This window comes from Haematobia irritans, chromosome 3 (assembly GCF_050003625.1).
Source record: "Haematobia irritans isolate KBUSLIRL chromosome 3, ASM5000362v1, whole genome shotgun sequence".
NCBI classification, from domain to species: domain Eukaryota; kingdom Metazoa; phylum Arthropoda; class Insecta; order Diptera; family Muscidae; genus Haematobia; species Haematobia irritans.
The window spans coordinates 165,846,541-165,866,156 of record NC_134399.1 but is presented as its reverse complement, the minus strand read 5'-3'; positions in this window follow the sequence as shown (position 1 = coordinate 165,866,156).

Genomic DNA, 19,616 nt, shown 5'->3' with positions numbered 1-19,616 from the left:
AATTTCAATTTTTTCAGGATTTGGATGGAATTTTCAATTGTTTGGGGGTGGTCATGAATTAAGCTCCTTTTCGCTCTAGGACGCATAGTTTAGGAGATATGAGCAAAAGAAGTTTTTCATATAAAAATTTCAATTTTTTCAAGATTTGGATGGAATTTTCAATTTTTTGGGGGTGGTCATGAATTAAGCTCCTTTTCGCTCTAGGACGCATAGTTTAGGAGATATGAGCAAAACAAGTTTTTCATATAAAAATTTCAATTTTTTCAGGATTTGGATGGAATTTTCAATTTTTTGGGGGTGGTCATGAATTAAGCTCCTTTTCGCTCTAGGACGCATAGTTTAGGAGATATGAGCAAAACAAGTTTTTCATATAAAAATTTCAATTTTTTCAGGATTTGGATGGAATTTTCAATTTTTGGGGGGTGGTCATGAATTAAGCTCCTTTTCGCTCTAGGACGCATAGTTTAGGAGATATGAGTAAAACAAGTTTTTCATATAAAAAGTTCAATTTTTTCAGGATTTGGATGTAATTTTCAATTTTTTGGGGGTGGATATGAATTAAGCTCCTTTTCGCTCTAGGACGCATAGTTTAAGAGATATGAGCAAAACAAGTTTTTCATATAAAAATTTCAATTTTTTTCAGGATTTGGATGGAATTTTCAATTTTTTGGGAGTGGTCATGAATTAAGCTCCTTTTCGCTCTGGGACGCATAGTTTAGGAGATATGAGCAAAACAAGTTTTTCATATAAAAATTTCAATTTTTTCAGGATTTGGATGGAATTTTCAATTTTTGGGGGGTGGTCATGAATTAAGCTCCTTTTCGCTCTAGGACGCATAGTTTAGGAGATATGAGTAAAACAAGTTTTTCATATAAAAAGTTCAATTTTTTCAGGATTTGGATGGTATTTTCAATTTTTTGGGGGTGGTCATGAATTAAGCTCCTTTTCGCTCTAGGACGCATAATTTAAGAGATATGAGCAAAACAAGTTTTTCATATAAAAATTTCAATTTTTTCAGGATTTGAATGGAATTTTAAATTTTTTGGGGTAGGTCATGAATTAAGCTCCTTTTCGCTCTAGGACGCATAGTTTAAGAGATATGAGCAAAACAAGTTTCTTTGGATAGAATTTTCAATTTTTTGGGAGTGGTTATGAATTAAGCTCCTTTTCGCTCTAGGACGCATAGTTTAGGAGATATGAGCAAAACAAGTTTTTCATATTTTTCAGGATTTGGATGGAATTTTCAATTTTTTGGGGGTTGTCATGAATTAAGCTCCTTTTCGCTCTAGGACGCATAGTTTAGGAGATATGAGCAAAACAAGTTTTTCATATACAAATTTCAATTTTTTCAGGATTTGGATATAATTTTCAATTTTTTGGGGGTGGATATGAATTAAGCTCCTTTTCGCTCTAGGACGCATAGTTTAGGAGATATGAGCAAAACAAGTTTTTCATATAAAAATTTCAATTTTTTTTCAGGATTTTGATGGAATTTTCAATTTTTTGGGGGTGGCCATGAATTAAGCTCCTTTTCGCTCTAGGACGCATAGTTTAAGAGATATGAGCAAAACAAGTTTTTCATATAAAAATTTCAATTTTTTTTCAGGATTTTGATGGAATTTTCAATTTTTTGGGAGTGGTCATGAATTAAGCTCCTTTTCGCTCTGGGACGCATAGTTTAGGAGATATGATCAAAACAAGTTTTTCATATAAAAATTTCAATTTTTTCAGGATTTGGATGGAATTTTCAATTTTTTGGGGGTGGTCATGAATTAAGCTCCTTTTCGCTCTAGGACGCATAGTTTAGGAGATATGAGCAAAACAAGTTTTTCATATAAAAATTTCAATTTTTTCAGGATTTGGATGGAATTTTCAATTTTTTGGGGGTGGTCATGAATTAAGGTCCTTTTCGCTCTAGGACGCATAGTTTAGGAGATATGAGCAAAACAAGCTTTTCATATAAAAATTTCAATTTTTTCAGGATTTGGATGGAATTTTAAATTTTTTGGAGTGGTCATGAATTAAGCTCCTTTTTGCTCTAGGACGCATAGTTTAGGAGATATGAGCAAAACAAGTTTTTCATATAAAAATTTAAATTTTTTCAGGATTTGGATGGAATTTTAAATTTTTTGGGGGTGGTCATGAATTAAGGTCCTTTTCGCTCTAGGACGCATAGTTTAGGAGATATGAGCAAAACAAGCTTTTCATATAAAAATTTCAATTTTTTCAGGATTTGGATGGAATTTTAAATTTTTTGGAGTGGTCATGAATTAAGCTCCTTTTTGCTCTAGGACGCATAGTTTAGGAGATATGAGCAAAACCAGTTTTTCATATAAAAATTTCAATTTTTTCTGGATTTGGATGGAATTTTAAATTTTTGGGGGTGGTCATGAGTTAAGGTCCTTTTCGCTCTAGGACGCATAGTTTAGGAGATATGAGCAAAACAAGTTTTTCATATAAAAATTTCAATTTTTTCAGGATTTGGATGGAATTTTAAATTTTTTGGGGGTGGTCATGAATTAAGCTCCTTTTCGCTCTAGGACGCATAGTTTTTCATATAAAAATTTCAATTTTTTCAGGATTTGGATGGAATTTTAAATTTTTTGGGGGTGGTCATGAATTAAGCTCCTTTTCGCTCTAGGACGCATAGTTTAGGAGATATGAGCAAAACAAGTTTTTCATATAAAAATTTCAATTTTTTCAGGATTTGGATGGAATTTTCAATTTTTTGGGGGTGGTCATGAATTAAGGTCCTTTTCGCTCTAGGACGCATAGTTTAGGAGATATGAGCAAAACAAGCTTTTCATATAAAAATTTCAATTTTTTCAGGATTTGGATGGAATTTTAAATTTTTTGGAGTGGTCATGAATTAAGCTCCTTTTTGCTCTAGGACGCATAGTTTAGGAGATATGAGCAAAACAAGTTTTTCATATAAAAATTTAAATTTTTTCAGGATTTGGATGGAATTTTAAATTTTTTGGGGGTGGTCATGAATTAAGGTCCTTTTCGCTCTAGGACGCATAGTTTAGGAGATATGAGCAAAACAAGCTTTTCATATAAAAATTTCAATTTTTTCAGGATTTGGATGGAATTTTAAATTTTTTGGAGTGGTCATGAATTAAGCTCCTTTTTGCTCTAGGACGCATAGTTTAGGAGATATGAGCAAAACCAGTTTTTCATATAAAAATTTCAATTTTTTCTGGATTTGGATGGAATTTTAAATTTTTGGGGGTGGTCATGAGTTAAGGTCCTTTTCGCTCTAGGACGCATAGTTTAGGAGATATGAGCAAAACAAGTTTTTCATATAAAAATTTCAATTTTTTCAGGATTTGGATGGAATTTTAAATTTTTTGGGGGTGGTCATGAATTAAGCTCCTTTTCGCTCTAGGACGCATAGTTTAGGAGATATGATCAAAACAAGTTTTTCATATAAAAATTTCAATTTTTTCAGGATTTGGATGGAATTTTAAATTTTTTGGGGGTGGTCATGAATTAAGCTCCTTTTCGCTCTAGGACGCATAGTTTAGGAGATATGAGCAAAACAAGTTTTTCATATAAAAATTTCAATTTTTTCAGGATTTGGATGGAATTTTAAATTTTTTGGGGGTGGTCATGAATTAGGGTCCTTTTTGGGGTAGGTCATGAATTAAGCTCCTTTTCGCTCTAGGACGCATAGTTTAGGAGATATGAGCAAAACAAGTTTTTCATATAAAAATTTCAATTTTTTCAGGATTTGGATGGAATATTCAATTTTTTGGGGGTGGTCATGAATTAAGCTTCTTTTCGCTCTAGGACGCATAGTTTAGGAGATATGAGCAAAACAAGTTTTTCATATAAAAATTTAAATTTTTTCAGGATTTGGATGGAATTTTAAATTTTTTGGGGGTGGTCATGAATTAAGCTCCTTTTCGCTCTAGGACGCATAGTTTAAGAGATATGAGCAAAACAAGTTTTTCATATAAAAATTTCAATTTTTTCAGGATTTGGATGGAATTTTCAATTTTTTGGGGGTGGTCATGAATTAAGCTCCTTTTCGCTCTGGGACGCATAGTTTAGGAGATATGATCAAAACAAGTTTTTCATATAAAAATTTCAATTTTTTCAGGATTTGGATGGAATTTTAAATTTTTTGGGGGTGGTCATGAATTAAGCTCCTTTTCGCTCTAGGACGCATAGTTTAGGAGATATGAGCAAAACAAGTTTTTCATATAAAAATTTCAATTTTTTCAGGATTTGGATGGAATTTTCAATTTTTTGGGGGTGGTCATGAATTAAGGTCCTTTTCGCTCTAGGACGCATAGTTTAGGAGATATGAGCAAAACAAGCTTTTCATATAAAAATTTCAATTTTTTCAGGATTTGGATGGAATTTTAAATTTTTGGAGTGGTCATGAATTAAGCTCCTTTTCGCTCTAGGACGCATAGTTTAGGAGATATGATCAAAACAAGTTTTTCATATAAAAATTTCAATTTTTTCAGGATTTGGATGGAATTTTAAATTTTTTGGGGGTGGTCATGAATTAAGCTCCTTTTCGCTCTAGGACGCATAGTTTAGGAGATATGAGCAAAACAAGTTTTTCATATAAAAATTTCAATTTTTTCAGGATTTGGATGGAATTTTCAATTTTTTGGGGGTGGTCATGAATTAAGGTCCTTTTCGCTCTAGGACGCATAGTTTAGGATATATGAGCAAAACAAGTTTTTCATATAAAAATTTAAATTTTTTCAGGATTTGAATGGAATTTTCAATTTTTTGGGGGTGGTCATGAATTAAGCTCCTTTTCGCTCTAGGACGCATAGTTTAAGAGATATGAGCAAAACAAGTTTTTCATATAAAAATTTCAATTTTTTCGGGATTTGGATGGAATTTTCAATTTTTTTGGGGGTGGTCATGAATTAAGCTCCTTTTCGCTCTAGACGCATAGTTTAGGAGATATGAGCAAAACAAGTTTTTCATATAAAAATTTCAATTTTTTCAGGATTTGGATGGAATTTTAAATTTTTTGGGGGTGGTCATGAATTAGGGTCCTTTTTGGGGTAGGTCATGAATTAAGCTCCTTTTCGCTCTAGGACGCATAGTTTAGGAGATATGAGCAAAACAAGTTTTTCATATAAAAATTTCAATTTTTTCAGGATTTGGATGGAATATTCAATTTTTTGGGGGTGGTCATGAATTAAGCTTCTTTTCGCTCTAGGACGCATAGTTTAGGAGATATGAGCAAAACAAGTTTTTCATATAAAAATTTAAATTTTTTCAGGATTTGGATGGAATTTTAAATTTTTTGGGGGTGGTCATGAATTAAGCTCCTTTTCGCTCTAGGACGCATAGTTTAAGAGATATGAGCAAAACAAGTTTTTCATATAAAAATTTCAATTTTTTCAGGATTTGGATGGAATTTTCAATTTTTTGGGGGTGGTCATGAATTAAGCTCCTTTTTGGGGTAGGTCATGAATTAAGCTCCTTTTCGCTCTAGGACGCATAGTTTAGGAGATATGAGCAAAACAAGTTTTTCATATAAAAATTTCAATTTTTTCAGGATTTGGATGGAATTTTCAATTTTTAGGGGGTGGTCGTGAATTAAGCTCCTTTTCGCTCTAGACGCATAGTTTAGGAGATATGAGCAAAGCAAGTTTTTCATATAAAAAAGCTCCTTTTTGGGGTAGGTCATTAATTAAGCTCCTTTTCGCTCTAGGACGCATAGTTTAAGAGATATGAGCAAAATAAGTTTTTCATATAAAAATTTCAATTTTTTCAGGATTTGGATGGTATTTTCAATTTTTTGGGGGTGGTCATGAATTAAGCTCCTTTTCGCTCTAGGACGCATAGTTTAAGAGATATGAGCAAAACAAGTTTTTCATATAAAAATTTCAATTTTTTCAGGATTTGAATGGAATTTTCAATTTTTTGGGGGTGGTCATGAATTAAGCTCCTTTTCGCTCTAGGACGCATAGTTTAAGAGATATGAGCAAAACAAGTTTTTCATATAAAAAAAGCTCCTTTTTGGGGTAGGTCATTAATTAAGCTCCTTTTCGCTCTGGGACGCATAGTTTAGGAGATATGGGCAAAACAAGTTTTTCATATAAAAATTTCAATTTTTTCGCATAGTTTAGGAGATATGAGCAAAACAAGTTTTTCATATAAAAATTTAAATTTTTTCAGGATTTGGATGGAATTTTCAATTCATGAATTAAGCTCCTTTTCGCTCTAGGACGCATAGTTTAAGAGATATGAGCAAAACAAGTTTTTCATATAAAAATTTAAATTTTTTCAGGATTTGGATGGAATTTTCAAATTTTTGGGGGTGGTCATGAATTAAGGTCCTTTTCGCTCTAGCACGCATAGTTTAGGAGATATGAGCAAAACAAGTTTTACATATAAAAAATTCAATTTTTTCAGGATTTGGATGGAATTTTCAATTTTTTGGGAGTGGTCATGAATTAAGCTCCTTTTCGCTCTAGGACGCATAGTTTAAGAGATATGAGCAAAACAAGTTTTTCATATAAACATTTCAATTTTTTCAGGATTTGGATGGAATTTTTAATTTTTTGGGGTAGGTCATGAATTAAGCTCCTTTTCGCTCTAGGACGCATAGTTTAAGAGATATGAGCAAAACAAGTTTTTCATATAAAAATTTCAATTTTTTCAGGATTTGGATGGAATTTTCAATTTTTTGGGGGTGGTCATGAATTAAGCTCCTTTTCGCTTTAGGACGCATAGTTTAAGAGATATGAGCAAAACAAGTTTTTCATATAAAAATTTCAATTTTTCAGGATTTGGATGGAATTTTAAATTTTTTGGGGGTGGTCATGAATTAAGGTCCTTTTCGCTCTAGGACGCATAGTTTAGGAGATATGAGCAAAACAAGTTTTTCATATAAAAATTTCAAAATTTTCAGGATTTGGATGGAATTTTCAATTTTTTGGGGGTGGTCATGAATTAAGGTCCTTTTCGCTCTAGGACGCATAGTTTAGGAGATATGAGCAAAACAAGTTTTTCATATAAAAATTTCAAATTTTTTAGGATTTGGATGGAATTTTCAATTTTTTGGGGGTGGTCATGAATTAAGCTCCTTTTCGCTCTAGGACGCATAGTTTACGAGATATGAGCAAAACAAGTTTTTCATATAAAAATTTCAATTTTTTTCAGGATTTGGATGGAATTTTAAATTTTTTGGGGGTGGTCATGAATTAAGCTCCTTTTCGCTCTAGGACGCATAGCTTAGGAGATATGAGCAAAACAAGTTTTTCATATAAAAATTTCAATTTTTTCAAGATTTGGATGGAATTTTCAATTTTTTGGGGGTGGTCATGAATTAAGCTCCTTTTCGCTCTAGGACGCATAGTTTAGGAGATATGAGCAAAACAAGTTTTTCATATAAAAATTTCAATTTTTTCAGGATATGGATGTAATTTTCAATTTTTTGGGGTAGGTCATGAATTAAGATCCTTTTCGCTCTAGGACGCATAGTTTAAGAGATATGAGCAAAACAAGTTTTTTTGGATAGAATTTTCAATTTTTTGGGGGTGGTCATGAATTAAGCTCCTTTTCGCCCTAGGACGCATAGTTTAGGAGATATGAGCAAAACAAGTTTTCAATATAAAAATTTCAATTTTTTCAGGATTTGGATATAATTTTCAATTTTTTGGGGGTGGTCATGAATTAAGCTCCTTTTCGCTCTAGGACGCATAGTTTACGAGATATGAGCAAAACAAGTTTTTCATATAAAAATTTCAATTTTTCAGGATTTGGATGGAATTTTAAATTTTTTGGGGGTGGTCATGAATTAAGGTCCTTTTCGCTCTAGGACGCATAGTTTAGGAGATATGAGCAAAACAAGTTTTTCATATAAAAATTTCAATTTTTTTTCAGGATTTTGATGGAATTTTCAATTTTTTGGGAGTGGTCATGAATTAAGCTCCTTTTCGCTCTAGGACGCATAGTTTATGAGATATGAGCAAAACAAGTTTTTCATATAAAAATTTCAATTTTTTCAGGATTTGGATGGAATTTTCAATTTTTTGGGGGTGGTCATGAATTAAGCTCCTTTTCGCTCTGGGACGCATAGTTTAGGAGATATGATAAAAACAAGTTTCTCATATAAAAATTTCAATTTTTTCAGGATTTGGATGGAATTTTAAATTGTTTGGGAGTGGTCATGAATTAAGGTCCTTTTCGCTCTAGGACGCATAGTTTAGGAGATATGAGCAAAACAAGTTTTTCATATAAAAATTTCAATTTTTTCAGGATTTGGATGGAATTTTAAATTGTTTGGGAGTGGTCATGAATTAAGGTCCTTTTCGCTCTAGGACGCATAGTTTAGGAGATATGAGCAAAACAAGTTTTTCATATAAAAATTTAAATTTTTTCAGGATTTGGATGGAATTTTCAATTTTTTGGAGGTGGTCATGAATTAAGCTCCTTTTCGCTCTAGGACGCATAGTTTAAGAGATGTGAGCAAATCAAGTTTTTCATATAAAAATTTCAATTTTTTCAGGATTTGGATTAAATTTTCAATTTTTTGGGGGTGGTCATGAATTAAGGTCCTTTTCGCTCTAGGACGCATAGTTTAGGAGATATGAGCAAAACAAGTTTTTCATATAAAAATTTCAATTTTTTCAGGATTTGGATGTAATTTTCAATTTTTTTGTGGTAGGTCATGAATTAAGCTCCTTTTCGCTCTAGGACGCATAGTTTAGGAGATATGAGCAAAACAAGTTTTTCATATAAAAATTTAAATTTTTGCAGGATTTGGATGGAATTTTTAATTTTTTGGGGTAGGTCATGAATTAAGCTCCTTTTCGCTCTAGGACGCATAGTTTAAGAGATATGAGCAAAACAAGTTTTTCATATAAAAATTTCAATTTTTTCAGGATTTGGATGGAATTTTAAATTTTTTGGGGGTGGTCATGAATTAAGCTCCTTTTCGCTCTAGGACGAATAGTTTAGGAGATATGAGCAAAACAAGTTTTTCATATAAAAATTTCATTTTTTTCAGGATTTAGATGGAATTTTCAATTTTTTTGGAGTGGTCATGAATTAAGCTCCTTTTTGCTCTAGGACGCATAGTTTAGGAGATATGAGCAAAACAAGTTTTTCATATAAAAATTTAAATTTTTTCAGGATTTGGATGGGATTTTCAATTTTTTGGGGGTGGCCATGAATTAAGCTCCTTTTCGCTCTAGGACGCATAGTTTAAGAGATATGAGCAAAACAAGTTTTTCATATAAAAATTTCAATTTTTTTCAGGATTTGGATGGAATTTTCAATTTTTTGGGGGTGGTCATGAATTAAGGTCCTTTTCGCTCTAGGACGCATAGTTTAAGAGATATGAGCAAAACAAGTTTTTTTGGATAGAATTTTCAATTTTTTGGGGGTGGTCATGAATTAAGCTCCTTTTCGCTCTAGGACGCATAGTTTAGGAGATATGAGCAAAACAAGTTTTTCATATTTTTTCAGGATTTGGATGGAATTTTAAATTTTTTGGGGGTGGTCATGAATTAAGCTCCTTTTCGCTCTAGGACGCATAGTTTAGGAGATATGAGCAAAACAAGTTTTTCATATACAAATTTCAATTTTTTCAGAATTTGGATGTAATTTTCAATTTTTTGGGGGTGGTCATGAATCAAGGTCCTTTTCGCTCTAGGACGCATAGTTTAGGAGATATGAGCAAAACAAGTTGTTCATATAAAAATTTCAATTTTTTCAGGATTTGGATGGAATTTTCAATTTTTTGGGGGTGGTCATGAATTAAGGTCCTTTTCGCTCTAGGACGCATAATTTAGGAGATATGAGCAAAACAAGTTTTTCATATAAAAATTTCAATTTTTTCAGGATTTGGATGGAATTTTCAATTTTGGTGGTCATGAATTAAGCTCCTTTTCGCTCTAGGACGCATAGTTTAAGAGATATGAGCAAAACAAGTTTTTCATATAAAAATTTCAATTTTTTTTCAGGATTTGGATGGAATTTTCAATTTTTTGGGGGTGGTCATGAATTAAGGTCCTTTTCGCTCTAGGACGCATAATTTAGGAGATATGAGCAAAACAAGTTTTTCATATAAAAATTTCAAAATTTTCAGGATTTGGATGGAATTTTCAATTTTTTGGGGGTGGTCATGAATTAAGGTCCTTTTCGCTCTAGGACGCATAGTTTAGGAGATATGAGCAAAACAAGTTTTTCATATAAAAATTTCAATTTTTTCAGGATTTGGATGGAATTTTAAATTTTTTGGGGGTGGTCATGAATTAAGGTCCTTTTTGCTCTAGGACGCATAGTTTAGGAGATATGAGCAAAACAAGTTTTTCATATAAAAATTTCAATTTTTTCAGGATTTGGATGGAATTTTCAATTTTTTTGGGGTGGTCATGAATTAAGCTCCTTTTCGCTCTAGGACGCATAGTTTAAGAGATATGAGCAAAACAAGTTTTTCAAATAAAAATTTCAATTTTTTCAGGATTTGGATGGAATTTTCATTTTTTTGGGGGTGGTCATGAATTAAGGTCCTTTTCGCTCTAGGACGCATAGTTTAGGAGATATGAGCAAAACAAGTTTTTCATATAAAAATTTCAAATTTTTCAGGATTTGGATGGAATTTTCAATTTTTTGGGGGTGGTCATGAATTAAGCTCCTTTTCGCTCTAGGACGCATAGTTTAAGAGATATGAGCAAAACAAGTTTTTCATATAAAAATTTCAATTTTTTCAGGAATTGGATGGAACTTTCAATTTTTTGGGGGTGGTCATGAATTAAGCTCCTTTTCGCTCTAGGACGCATAGTTTAGGACATATGAGCAAAACAAGTTTTTCATATAAAAATTTCAAATTTTTCAGCATTTGGATGGAATTTTCAATTTTTTGGGGGTGGTCATGAATTAAGCTCCTTTTCGCTCTAGGATGCATAGTTTAAGAGATATGAGCAAAACAAGTTTTTCATATAAAAATTTCAATTTTTTCAGGATTTGGATGTAATTTTCAATTTTTTGGGGTAGGTCATGAATTAAGCTCCTTTTCGCTCTAGGACGCATAGTTTAGGAGATATGAGCAAAACAAGTTTGCAATATAAAAATTTCAATTTTTTCAGGGTTTGGATATAATTTTCAATTTTTTGGGGGTGGTCATGAATTAAGCTCCTTTTCGCTCTAGGACGCATAGTTTAAGAGATATGAGAAAAACAAGTTTTTTTGGACAGAATTTTCAATTTTTTGGGGGTGGTCATGAATTAAGGTCCTTTTCGCTCTAGGGCGCATAGTTTAGGAGATATGAGCAAAACAAGTTTTTCATATAAAAATTTAAATTTTTTCAGGATTTGGATGGAATTTCCAATTTTTTGGGGGTGGTCATGAATTAAGGTCCTCTTCGCTCTAGGACGCATAGTTTAGGAGATATGAGCAAAACAAGTTTTTCATATAAAAATTTCAATTTTTTCAGGATTTGGATGGAATTTTCAATTTTTTGGGGGTGGTCATGAATTAAGGTCCTTTTCGCTCTAGGACGCATAGTTTAGGAGATATGAGCAAAACAAGTTTTTCATATAAAAATTTCAATTTTTTCAGGATTTGGATGGAATTTTCAATTTTTTGGGGGTGGTCATGAATTAAGGTCCTTTTCGCTCTAGGACGCATAGTTTAGGAGATATGAGCAAAACAAGTTTTTCATATAAAAATTTAAATTTTTTCAGGATTTGGATGGAATTTTCAATTTTTTGGGGGTGGTCATGAATTAAGCTTCTTTTCGCTCTAGGACGCATAGTTTAAGAGATATGAGCAAAACAAGTTTTTTGGATAGAATTTTAAATTTTTTGGGGGAGGTCATGAATTAAGCTCCTTTTCGCTCTAGGACGCATAGTTTAGGAGATATGAGCAAAACAAGTTTTTCATATTTTTTCAGGATTTGGATGGAATTTTAAATTTTTTGGGGGTGGTCATGAATTAAGCTCCTTTTCGCTCTAGGACGCATAGTTTAGGAGATATGAGCAAAACAAGTTTTTCATATACAAATTTCAATTTTTTCAGAATTTGGATGTAATTTTCAATTTTTTGGGGGTGGCCATGAATTAAGCTCCTTTTCGCTCTAGGACGCATAGTTTAAGAGATATGAGCAAAACAAGTTTTTCATATAAAAATTTCAATTTTTTTTTTCAGGATTTGGATGGAATTTTCAATTTTTTGGGGGTGGTTATGAATCAAGGTCCTTTTCGCTCTAGGACGCATAGTTTAGGAGATATGAGCAAAACAAGTTTTTCATATAAAAATTTCAATTTTTTCAGGATTTGGATGGAATTTTCAATTTTTTTGGGGGTGGTCATGAATTAAGCTCCTTTTCGCTCTAGGACGCATAGTTTAGGAGATATGAGCAAAACAAGTTTTTCATATAAAAATTTAAATTTTTTCAGGATTTGGATGGAATTTTCAATTTTTTGGGGGTGGTCATGAATTAAGCTCCTTTTCGCTCTAGGACGCCTAGTTTAGGAGATATGAGCAAAACAAGTTTTTCATATAAAAATTTCAATTTTTTCAGGATTTGGATGGAATTTTCAATTTTTTGGGGGTGGTCATGAATTAAGGTCCTTTTCGCTCTAGGACGCATAGTTTAGGAGATATGGGCAAAACAAGTTTTTCATATAAAAATTTCATTTTTTCAGGATTTGGATGGAATTTTCAATTTTTTGGGGGTGGTCATGAATTAAGGTCCTTTTCGCTCTAGGACGCATAGTTTAGGAGATATGAGCAAAACAAGTTTTTCATATAAAAATTTCAATTTTTTCAGGATTTGGATGGAATTTTCAATTTTTTGGGGGTGGTCATGAATTAAGGTCCTTTTCGCTCTAGGACGTATAGTTTAGGAGATATGAGCAAAACAAGTTTTTCATATAAAAATTTCAAATTTTTTTCAGGATTTGGATGGAATTTTCAATTTTTTGGGGGTGGTCATGAATTAAGCTCCTTTTCGCTCTAGGACGCATAGTTTAAGAGATATGAGCAAAACAAGTTTTTCATATAAAAATTTCAATTTTTTCAGGATTTGGATGGAATTTTAAATTTTTTGGGGGTGGTCATGAATTAAGGTCCTTTTCGCTCTAGGACGTATAGTTTAGGAGATATGAGCAAAACAAGTTTTTCATATAAAAATTTCAAATTTTTTAGGATTTGGATGGAATTTTCATTTTTTTGGGGGTGGTCATGAATTAAGGTCCTTTTCGCTCTAGGACGCATAGTTTAAGAGATATGAGCAAAACAAGTTTTTCAAATAAAAATTTCAATTTTTTCAGGATTTGGATGGAATTTTCATTTTTTTGGGGGTGGTCATGAATTAAGGTCCTTTTCGCTCTAGGACGCATAGTTTAGGAGATATGAGCAAAACAAGTTTTTCATATAAAATTTTCAATTTTTTCAGGATTTGGATGGAATTTTCAATTTTGGTGGTCATGAATTAAGCTCCTTTTCGCTCTAGGACGCATAGTTTAGGAGATATGAGCAAAACAAGTTTTTCATATAAAAATTTCAATTTTTTCAGGATTTGGATGGAATTTTTAATTTTTTGGGGTAGGTCATGAATTAAGCTCCTTTTCGCTCTAGGACGCATAGTTTAGGAGATATGAGCAAAACAAGTTTTTCATATAAAAATTTCAATTTTTTCAGGATTTGGATGTAATTTTCAATTTTTTGGGGTAGGTCATGAATTAAGCTCCTTTTCGCTCTAGGACGCATAGTTTAGGAGATATGAGCAAAACAAGTTTTTTTGGATAGAATTTGCAATTTTTTTGGGGTGGTCATGAATTAAGGTCCCTTTCGCTCTAGGACGCATAGTTTAGGAGATATGAGCAAAACAAGTTTTTCATATAAAAATTTCAATTTTTTCAGGATTTGGATGGAATTTTCAATTTTTTGGGGGTGGTCATGAATTAAGCTCCTTTTCGCTCTAGGACGAATAGTTTAGGAGATATGAGCAAAACAAGTTTTTCAAATAAAAATTTCAATTTTTTCAGGATTTGGATGGAATTTTCATTTTTTGGGGGTGGTCATGAATTAAGGTCCTTTTCGCTCTAGGACGCATAGTTTAGGAGATATGAGCAAAACAAGTTTTTCATATAAAAATTTCAATTTTTTCAGGATTTGGATGGAATTTTTAATTTTTTGGGGGTGGTCATGAATTAAGCTCCTTTTCGCTCTAGGACGCATAGTTTAGGAGATATGAGCAAAACAAGTTTTTCATATAAAAATTTCAAATTTTTTAGGATTTGGATGGAATTTTCAATTTTTTGGGGGTGGTCATGAATTAAGGTCCTTTTCGCTCTAGGACGCATAGTTTAAGAGATATGAGCAAAACAAGTTTTTCATATAAAAATTTCAATTTTTTCATGATTTGGATGGAATTTTCAATTTTTTGGGAGTGGTCATGAATTAAGCTCCTTTTCGCTCTAGGCCGCATAGTTTAAGAGATATGAGCAAAATAAGTTTTTCATATAAAAATTTCAATTTTTTTAAGATTTGGATGGAATTTTCAATTTTTTGGGGGTGGTCATGAATTAAGGTCCTTTTCGCTCTAGGACGCATAGTTTAGGAGATATGAGCAAAACAAGTTTTTCATATAAAAATTTCAATTTTTTCAGGATTTGGATGGAATTTTCAATTTTTTTTAGGACGCATAGTTTAAGAGATATGAGCAAAACAAGTTTTTCATATAAAAATTTCAATTTTTTCAGGATTTGGATGGAATTTTAAATTTTTTGGGGGTGGCCATGAATTAAGCTCCTTTTCCCTCTAGGACGCATAGTTTAAGAGATATGAGCAAAACAAGTTTTTCATATAAAAATTTCAATTTTTTCAGGATTTGGATGGAATTTTCAATTTTTTGGGGGTGGTCATGAATTAAGCTTCTTTTCGCTCTAGGACGCATAGTTTAAGAGATATGAGCAAAACAAGTTTTTTTGGATAGAATTTGCAATTTTTTGGGGGTGGTCATGAATTAAGGTCCCTTTCGCTCTAGGACGCATAGTTTAGGAGATATGAGCAAAACAAGTTTTTTATATAAAAATTTAAATTTTTTCAGGATTTGGATGGAATTTTCAATTTTTTGGAGGTGGTCATGAATTAAGCTCCTTTTCGCTCTAGGACGCATAGTTTAGGAGATATGAGCAAAACAAGTTTTTCATATAAAAATTTCAATTTTTTCAGGATTTGGATGGAATTTTCAATTTTTTGGGGGTGGTCATGAATTAAGGTCCTTTTCGCTCTAGGACGCATAGTTTAGGAGATATGAGCAAAACAAGTTTTTCATATAAAAATTTCAATTTTTTCAGGATTTGGATGGAATTTTCAATTTTTTGGGGGTGGTCATGAATTAAGCTCCTTTTCGCTATAGGACGCATAGTTTAAGAGATATGAGCAAAACAAGTTTTTCATATAAAAATTTCAATTTTTTCAGGATTTGGATGGAATTTTAAATTTTTTGGGGGTGGTCATGAATTAAGCTCCTTTTCGCTCTAGGACGCATAGTTTAGGAGATATGAGCAAAACAAGTTTTTCATATAAAAATTTCAATTTTTTCAGGATTTGGATGGAATTTTCAATTTTTTGGGAGTGGTCATGAATTAAGCTCCTTTTCGTTCTAGGACGCATAGTTTAAGAGATATGAGCAAAACAAGTTTTTCATATAAACATTTCAAAATTTTCAGGATTTGGATGGAATTTTCAATTTTTTGGGGGTGGTCATGAATTAAGGTCCTTTTCGCTCTAGGACGCATAGTTTAGGAGATATGAGCAAAACAAGTTTTTCATATAAAAATTTCAATTTTTCAGGAGTTGGATGGAATTTTCAATTTTTTGGGGGTGGTCATGAATTAAGCTCCTTTTCGCTCTAGGACGCATAGTTTACGAGATATGAGCAAAACAAGTTTTTCATATAAAAATTTCAATTTTTTCAGGATTTGGATGGAATTTTCAATTTTTTGGGGGTGGTCAGAATTAAGCTCCTTTTCGCTCTAGGACGCATAGTTTACGAGATATGAGCAAAACAAGTTTTTCATATAAAAATTTCAATTTTTTCAGGATTTGGATGGAATTTTAAATTTTTTGGGGGTGGTCATGAATTAAGGTCCTTTTCGCTCTAGGACGCATAGTTTAGGAGATATGAGCAAAACAAGTTTTTCATATAAAAATTTCAATTTTTTCAGGATTTGGATGGAATTTTCAATTTTTTGGGAGTGGTCATGAATTAAGCTCCTTTTCGCTCTAGGACGCATAGTTTAAGAGATATGAGCAAAATAAGTTTTTCATATAAAAATTTCAATTTTTTCAAGATTTGGATGGAATTTTCAATTTTTTGGGGGTGGTCATGAATTAAGGTCCTTTTCGCTCTAGGACGCATAGTTTAGGAGATATGAGCAAAACAAGTTTTTCATATAAAAATTTCAATTTTTTCAGGATTTGGATGGAATTTTCAATTTTTTTTAGGACGCATAGTTTAAGAGATATGAGCAAAACAAGTTTTTCATATAAAAATTTCAATTTTTTCAGGATTTGGATGGAATTTTAAATTTTTTGGGGGTGGTTATGAATTAAGGTCCTTTTCGCTCTAGGACGCATAGTTTAGGAGATATGAGCAAAACAAGTTTTTCATATAAAAATTTCAATTTTTTCAGGATTTGGATGGAATTTTCAATTTTTTGGGGGTGGTCATGAATTAAGGTCCTTTTCGCTCTAGGACGCATAGTTTAGGAGATATGAGCAAAACAAGTTTTTCATATAAAAATTTCAATTTTTTTTCAGGATTTGGATGGAATTTTCAATTTTTTGGGGGTGGTCATGAATTAAGCTCCTTTTCGCTCTAGGACGCATAGTTTAAGAGATATGAGCAAAACAAGTTTTTCATATAAAAATTTCAATTTTTTCAGGATTTGGATGGAATTTTAAATTTTTTGGGGGTGGTCATGAATTAAGGTCCTTTTCGCTCTAGGACGTATAGTTTAGGAGATATGAGCAAAACAAGTTTTTCATATAAAAATTTCAAATTTTTTAGGATTTGGATGGAATTTTCAATTTTTTGGGGGTGGTCATGAATTAAGGTCCTTTTCGCTCTAGGACGCATAGTTTAAGAGATATGAGCAAAACAAGTTTTGCAAATAAAAATTTAAATATTTTCAGGATTTGGATGGAATTTTCATTTTTTTGGGGGTGGTCATGAATTAAGGTCCTTTTCGCTCTAGGACGCATAGTTTAGGAGATATGAGCAAAACAAGTTTTTCATATAAAATTTTCAATTTTTTCAGGATTTGGATGGAATTTTCAATTTTGGTGGTCATGAATTAAGCTCCTTTTCGCTCTAGGACGCATAGTTTAGGAGATATGAGCAAAACAAGTTTTTCATATAAAAATTTCAATTTTTTCAGGATTTGGATGGAATTTTTAATTTTTTGGGGTAGGTCATGAATTAAGCTCCTTTTCGCTCTAGGACGCATAGTTTAGGAGATATGAGCAAAACAAGTTTTTCATATAAAAATTTCAATTTTTTCAGGATTTGGATGTAATTTTCAATTTTTTGGGGTAGGTCATGAATTAAGCTCCTTTTCGCTCTAGGACGCATAGTTTAGGAGATATGAGCAAAACAAGTTTTTCATATAAAAATTTCAATTTTTTCAGGATTTGGATGGAATTTTCAATTTTTTGGGGGTGGTCATGAATTAAGCTCCTTTTCGCCCTAGGACGCATAGTTTAAGAGATATGAGCAAAACAAGTTTCTCAAATAAAAATTTCAATTTTTTCAGGATTTGGATGGAATTTTTAATTTTTTGGGGGTGGTCATGAATTAAGCTCCTTTTCGCTCTAGGACGCATAGTTTAAGAGATATGAGCAAAACAAGTTTTTCATATAAAAATTTCAATTTTTTTTCAGGATTTGGATGGAATTTTCAATTTTTTGGGGGTGGTCATGAATTAAGGTCCTTTTCGCTAAAGGACGCATAGTTTAGGAGATATGAGCAAAATAAGTTTTTCATATAAAAATTTAAATTTTTTCAGGATTTGGATGGAATTTTTAATTTTTTGGGGTGGTCATGAATTAAGGTCCTTTTTGCTCTAGGACGCATAGTTTAGGAGATATGAGCAAAACAAGTTTTTCATATAAAAATTTCAAATTTTTTAGGATTTGGATGGAATTTTCAATTTTTTGGGGGTGGTCATGAATTAAGCTCCTTTTCGCTCTAGGACGCATAGTTTAAGAGATATGAGCAAAACAAGTTTTTCAAAAAAAATTTCAATTTTTTCAGGATTTGGATGGAATTTTCATTTTTTTAGGGGTGGTCATGAATTAAGGTCCTTTTCGCTCTAGGACGCATAGTTTAGGAGATATGAGCAAAACAAGTTTTTCATAAAAAAATTTCAATTTTTTCAGGATTTGGATGGAATTTTCAATTTTTTGGGGTAGGTCATGAGTTAAGCTCCTTTTCGCTCTAGGACGCATAGTTTAAGAGATATGAGCAAAACAAGTTTTTCATATAAAAATTTCAATTTTTTCAGGATTTGGATGGAATTTTTAATTTTTTGGGGTGGTCATGAATTAAGGTCCTTTTCGCTCTAGGACGCATAGTTTAGGAGATATGAGCAAAACAAGTTTTTCATATAAAAATTTCAATTTTTTCAGGATTTGGATGGAATTTTCAATTTTTTGGGGGTGGTCATGAATTAAGCTCCTTTTCGCCCTAGGACGCATAGTTTAAGAGATATGAGCAAAACAAGTTTCTCAAATAAAAATTTCAATGTTTTCAGGATCTGGATTGAATTTTCAATTTTTAGGGGGTGGTCATGAATTAAGCTCCTTTTCGCTCTAGGACGCATAGTTTAAGAGATATGAGCAAAACAAGTTTTTCATATAAAAATTTCAATTTTTTCAGGATTTGGATGGAATTTTCAATTATTTGGGGATGGTCATGAATTAAGCTCCTTTTCGCTCTAGGACGCATAGTTTAGGAGATATGAGCAAAACAAGTTTTTCATATAAAAATTTCAATTTTTTCAGGATTTGGATGGAATTTTCAATTTTTTGGGGGTGGTCATGAATTAAGGTCCTTTTCGCTCTAGGACGCATAGTTTAGGAGATATGAGCAAAACAAGTTTTTCATATAAAAATTTCAATTTTTTCAGGATTTGGATGGAATTTTCAATTTTTTGGGGGTGGTCATGAATTAAGGTCCTTTTCGCTCTAGGACGCATAGTTTAGGAGATATGAGCAAAACAAGTTTTTCATATAAAAATTTCAATTTTTTCAGGATTTGGATGGAATTTTCAATTTTTTGGGGGTGGTCATGAATTAAGCTCCTTTTCGCTCTAGGACGCATAGTTTAGGAGATATGAGCAAAACAAGTTTTTCATATAAAAATTTCAATTTTTTCAGGATTTGGATGGAATTTTAAATTTTTTGGGGGTGGTCATGAATTAAGGTCCTTTTCGCTCTAGGACGCATAGTTTAGGAGATATGAGCAAAACAAGTTTTTCATATAAAAATTTCAATTTTTTCAGGATTGGGATGGAATTTTCAATTTTTTGGGGTAGGTCATGAATTAAGCTCCTTTTCGCTCTAGGACGCATAGTTTAAGAGATATGAGCAAAATAAGTTTTTCATATAAA